The sequence below is a fragment of the Peromyscus eremicus genome, chromosome 1 (genome assembly GCF_949786415.1).
Source record: "Peromyscus eremicus chromosome 1, PerEre_H2_v1, whole genome shotgun sequence".
In the NCBI taxonomy this organism is placed as follows: Eukaryota; Metazoa; Chordata; class Mammalia; order Rodentia; family Cricetidae; genus Peromyscus; species Peromyscus eremicus.
The window spans coordinates 73,114,380-73,120,189 of NC_081416.1; the positions used below are offsets into that span (position 1 = coordinate 73,114,380).

The window sequence follows — 5,810 nt, forward strand, 5'->3', positions numbered from 1 at the left end:
CATTCTTGAGCACTCCTTACCTAAGAAAAAGATGGAGGCAAGTTAACACAAGACTTTTTTTTTTTTAAAGATATATACTAAAATGAAAACCTCTAAGAGAAAATGTCTTCCTTAGGACATGAAGGGGTTATATATAAGATATAACAGAATCGTATGTATGCTGTAACCTCTGTGGACATTTGTATGAATTCTCACCTGGGAGTGAATGGAGGAATTGGGCTAGGTCATTGGAGGATGTTTAGGTTTTGTGGTATATATGGCAGTGTCTCTGGGGCTGAGGAAAATAAAGATGAAACATGATGGACGAAGGAAGAAGAAAACAGGAATGGTCAAGATTAATGGAGCTCTCTGAGTTCATTTTGCTATGGTTCTCCAGCCCCTCAACAATCAACACACTTCAGGAATGCACCAGACTGCCTTGATAAAGCAATGTACCACAGACTTTGATTTGTTAACTACCACCCCTCCCTTGCCCTCTGCCTCCAAGCATACTCCCTAGAGTAGTTAGTACAGGCAGAGAAGACCTATCTATTGGGAAAACCCGTAACACTTTTCCAGGGTAGAATTCTTGCTGGTCCAAAAAGGGCCTTTCTTTTAAGGGTTGCGGGAAACTAGACACTGCAACTTTATTTAGTATCGGCGGCAGCGTTTATATGGAACAAATTCAGCTCCAGGAGCTGGGCGGTTGAATGCAGGAGGAGTTCCACCAATTGCTCCAAATCCTTTCATTGTAGCAGCTTGGCCGAAACGTTTAGTTGTTGGTGGGGTCAATTCCAAGGTTCCATCTGGCATCATAGTGGCAGGTCCTGGAGGAGCTGGGGTACCAGTTGGCACAGGAGCAGGGGGCATGCGCCTCTGTTGTTTGTGCCCATAGCACCTCTCATAGCCATTTGGCCCATCCGTATCTCTTGTTCTCTCGCATCAGGGAAGGTTTCCTTGAATCTTTCTTGCGGTCGCCGCACCATTTCTTCTTGTTGCCGCTGCATTTCTTCCTCACGGCGCCTGCGCTCCTCTTCCTGCCTGAGCTCTAGCTGCTTTGGTTTCTGAACCTCTTGGTTATGCAGCTCCTCCATTCTCCGAAGCTCTTCTTGACGCCTCATCAAATCCTGCCTCATTAGCATAACCTGGTGCTCATGGCGTGCTGCCTCCACCTCCATCTCCATCTTTTCACGAGCCTCCTTGGTGTTGTGGTCCACTTGATGCTGCTGTTGCTTCTCCATCTCAATGAGTGCCTTCCAGGGCATGGCATACTCATACTCAAAGGATCCAGGCTGTGCAAATCTGGGTGGCTGTTCTCATTCCTTGTGAAATTGCTGGTTTTTTATAACCAGTTTCTCTGGAAGTCCCTCCTCATCATCTAACTGGTCCATAGGCTCCACAGTTACAGGCAGAGGAAATGTGGTAAGCAAAAAGGAACCTTCACTGCATCTATCTAGAGCTTTCCGAGCAGCTGGCTTCCCTGAGAACTCAACAATGCCTTTCCCTGAGGGCCTTCCTCGGTCATCCACAATAACCACAGCCCTCTCCATCTGGCCAAACACGGAAAGGCTTCTTCCAGCAGTTCGTTGGACACATACTGAGGAAGGTTGTGGACTGTAAGGGATGTACTGTGACAGGCAAAGCAGACACATAGCTGCTTTCCACCAAGTGGCATATTATCCAACTCCACTTTGGCAATTTCTGCTAGGGTTCGTGTTTCCAAGCGAATAAAGCCAAAGCCTTTATCCTTATGAATGAAAACTTTCCCATATTTCTCAAAAAGTTTCCTCATTTCCTCCTCGGTGATATCAGGGGGAAGATTGCCCACAAAGAGACAGCTTCGCTGAGTGAAGGTCTTCTCTTCTGGTTTCCTAAAGTTCTTCAGGTCAATAGTTAAACCTTCATTCTGGCTGCTGGCCTGCTGTCCATTTGCAGGTATTGGTGGGGGTGGCTGCTGCTGGTGCGGCTGGTGGTGATGTTGATGATGCTTCCTTGGAGTATGGTTCTGCTTCTCCAAGTTAAAGGTTTTATTGCTCTGCATGTTTGCACCCTTGACTTCAATTTGAGCACAGCAAAGAGTCTGTCTCCCAGTCCTCTCTAACCTCGACTTCCAATGCCCACAGTTCTTTGCTCAGAGTAATGGCGACGCTGCACGGCCTCCACCGTCCCCTTAACTTTGTTTTATATTTTGAGACAGGGTTCAAGGCTGGTCTTTAAGTCACTATAATCCCTGAGGATGACCTTGAACTTCTGATCCATTTCTAGAATTTCTACCTCTAGAATTCAGGGATTACAGACACGCACCACCATGCCCATTTAGACAATGCAAAGCAGGGGCTTTCTGTATACTAGGCAAGCACTCTACTGACCTAGTCACATCCTTAACCCCTAAGCTGTGATTTTTGATAATAGCTTGGCTCTCTGTTAGCTGTCTAGAGGGCCCATTGTAGGTAAGCAACATCCCCTACAAGATATATTTATGTCCTAATCCAAGACCTTCTTTGGAAGATGAAGACCTTGTTTGGAAATAGGGTTTTTGTAGATGTGTTCAATAAAGATGTTTATGTCTGGATTAGTGTAGAGAGGTGTTTTCTATCTGGATATGTATTTGCTTTCTGAATGAAGTCCCCAGGCATCCTTGGTTTAGGGAAGGCATTGCTTTGGGAAATCATTCTTGTATTCTCACCTGCTTCAGGTATTAAATCTTTCTCTACTGTTTTGTGTCTGACTAGGCTTATTGTAGCTTTGGACTCACCAAAATGCAAGCTCATTGTGAGGCAGGATAGAAAGACATGGAAATTATGGGAAGGGACAAGACTCCCTCACCCAGAAGTCTGTTGAAGCCACTCAGGAGCTGAGAAGCAAGACTTTCAGTACAATTAGCATCATGCTGCCATTGTGGATTATTCCTTTTGTATATGGATATTTTATGATAAAATATGAATGACCCTAGCTCAAGTAAGGTCTGAATGTATATGACCTTGGGTAGGGCTTCATTCCTTTCTCCAGATGTTTCCAGGGAATCTCAACAAATTGTTAACCTTTACAGTAAAGGCATCTTACCTGACTGTACTCATCAGTTGGCACAAGCAGAGGCCCCTCTGAGCCTCAGAGGAAAGTGAGGCCACTTTGCCCTGTTCTGGACATCTGAAATCTGAGAGTAGCTGTTGATATTCCTGAGTCTGAGGGGCTGGGGAAGCGAGGGACTGCTCTGTCTCTACCTGCAATCAGGCTACTCTGTAAGGCAAGGCTACTTTCCACAGGGCTGTGCTCCACCAGGCTCTGTTCCAGGGGCTCCAGCCCTCTGCAAATGCAGGATTCAGAAATTCCTAACCATCTGATCCTCTCTCCTTTGGAGGATGGGGAGAACTGTGGCTGGTCCTGAGGATGGGAATGTCAAGATCAGATTTGCACTTGGAAAAGACAGTTTAGGAAGCATTGTGCATCCGCCTTTGAGGAAATTGCTAGGTCAGAGACAAGTGTATTTCCAACAAGCTAGTTTCCCCAGTCCCTGCCAAGGGCTGAACTTCCTCTCTCCACACAGCAAACGCTGAGACAGAATCTTCCACATGGCAAAGGTACAAACCAAATGCTATTGCTGAATTAGACAACCTTTAGAGCAATGAGGCCACAGTTGGCCACAGAATTTCTTCTCCTGACCAGTCCCCTTTCATTGATGTTGCCATATTCTACTTCTGTTCCCACCTAGATCCCTCTGCCCATCTTTATTTCCACTAAGACCACACAGTGAGGAAGGAAGAGATCAATGGTGTGCGAACTGAATTATTTTCTGCCACTTTCTCTCTTTAACGAGGACCGAGTGGAAAGGGGTAGCATGAAGTGGAAAGAATTCAGTACAGGGAGTCCAAGCATCTGGAGTTTCCCTGTTTTGTCTCCATCCTCTCCCCTGCAAAGGAGGACCAGCCAGCCTCCCACCATCTGCAGTAGAGAAACCATGCTGCTCTATGTTCTCTGCAGTCCCGCTGGGGTTAAAGCATGACACTCCAGCTCTCACTATGGTGCTTTCTGAATTAATTTGAGTTGGTTATTTAAGTAAGTCCCAGCTGCTTTGGAAGACGCTGACCTTTCTCCAGAAGTTTTAATGAATGGCCAAGGTCCTGGCTCATCCGAAGGCTGCTTCCCTGGGAAGCCTCCAAAAAGCACAACCACACATAAAGAGCTGGGAATCCCCAGGGGCTCCTGAAGTGGGCATTCCATCGTTGTGAGGAGCCCCAGAAGGCTGAGAGGTGCCTCATAGGGTTTCAACAAAGGTAAAGACAGTCAGCTCTGGCCCAGCAGGGAGCCCTGGGCAAGGGCAGAGGATTTGCCTTTTTTTGAAACACAGCTTTACTTAGCTTCCTATTTGGAAATGTATCAAAAACTCATATGATGGTGTATGTAGCAACTGGAAACAAGCAAGAAATAGGCATCTCTTTTCACAAAACTCCTTTTTAACATATGCCATGAAATAGCAAGTTGGATACAAAAAGAGTGAATTGATAAACCCCTTTTAATTGTACACTGTCTGTATAAGATACATGAATAGCTACTATTTACTGAAGACTTACCAATTGCCAGGATTTAATTAAAGGCTTTACGCATATTATCTAATTTTATCTTCCCAACACATTGTAAGGAAAGTATTATTTTAAGACCCAATTGTATAGATGAGAAAAACAGCATCAAAGAAAATGTAAGTGAATTCCCCAGATCCCAGAGTCAATAGGAGTCACAACCAAACTATGAATGCAATTACTGTAACTCTAAGCAAAATATTGACAGTCATTATATCTTTTTGTTTGTTTGTTTGTTTGTTTGTTTGAGACAGGGTTTCTCTGTATAGCTTTGGTGCCTGTCCTGGATCTCACTCTGTAGACCAGGCTGGCCTCGAACTCACAGAGATCTACCTGGCTCTGCCTCCTGAGTGCTGGGATTAAAGGTGTGTGCCACCACCGCCTGGCATGATTATTTCTTAAAATGGGTCATTTTCTTCATCTCAGAGGATCTGTAATAAAAACATTATATGGATGATTTGCATATATAATACATGTGAAAAATGTTTTATTGGAAAGCAGTCAATTAATGATAATTAGAAAAATATCTCAATCTGAATAAAGGTATGCATGGTTTTATTTCCACCTACTGCATTCTCTGATGCATTTCAAAGGCCACTGTGCAGGGCCCTTCATCTGCCTGGAATCTTTGAAAATACTCCAAGGCCTAATTGTTTAATTGCTTAATGATTCCAATTCCCTTGGAGATTTTCCACCAGGATTAATAATGTCTTTCAAGAAAGTCGAGTCGTCAGTCACATGGAATTACCCAGGTACAGCCACAAGTCAACTGTGATATCCTCAAACTTCATAATTGGCTGGGGTTGGTTGGTTGGTTTTATTTTTTTTTCTGACTCTGGGGCAAATGATGATTTTACAGATCTCAGTCTGTCAGCATAAAAGAAAACTGTTGTAAACCTTTGCTCTCTGATTCACATTTCATGGGAGGTGTTGGGAAATATGTAACTTCCTAATGCTGAGCAGACACTTTTACAAAAGGGCACACTGGCCGTGGGAAAACGAGCTTCTGTGTGTAACGCCATTCATCTTAGTGGTCCAATTAATCTCCCAGTGGCAGAGTGTTAGAGTTGGAGGAGGGGAGCAAGGTCGGCCCCTTGCCTGCAGCGCAGCCTCTGACTGTGAAGCAGTGCACACACAAGTCCTTCAGAGCAGAGGGAAGAAGCTAAAGAGGTGGCCCAACAACCAAGAGTATTGCTCTTCTTCCAAAGGACCTGAGTTTGATTCCCAACACCCACAGCAGGTAGCTTACAACCACCT

The 5,810-nt window shown here is 44.8% G+C and overlaps 1 pseudogene; it reads right to left on the reverse strand.

Moving 5' to 3' along the window:
- Positions 1-560: 560 nt before the first annotated feature.
- On the reverse strand, positions 561-2,140 carry LOC131899234 (non-POU domain-containing octamer-binding protein-like; annotated as a pseudogene).
- Positions 2,141-5,810: the final 3,670 nt, after the last annotated feature.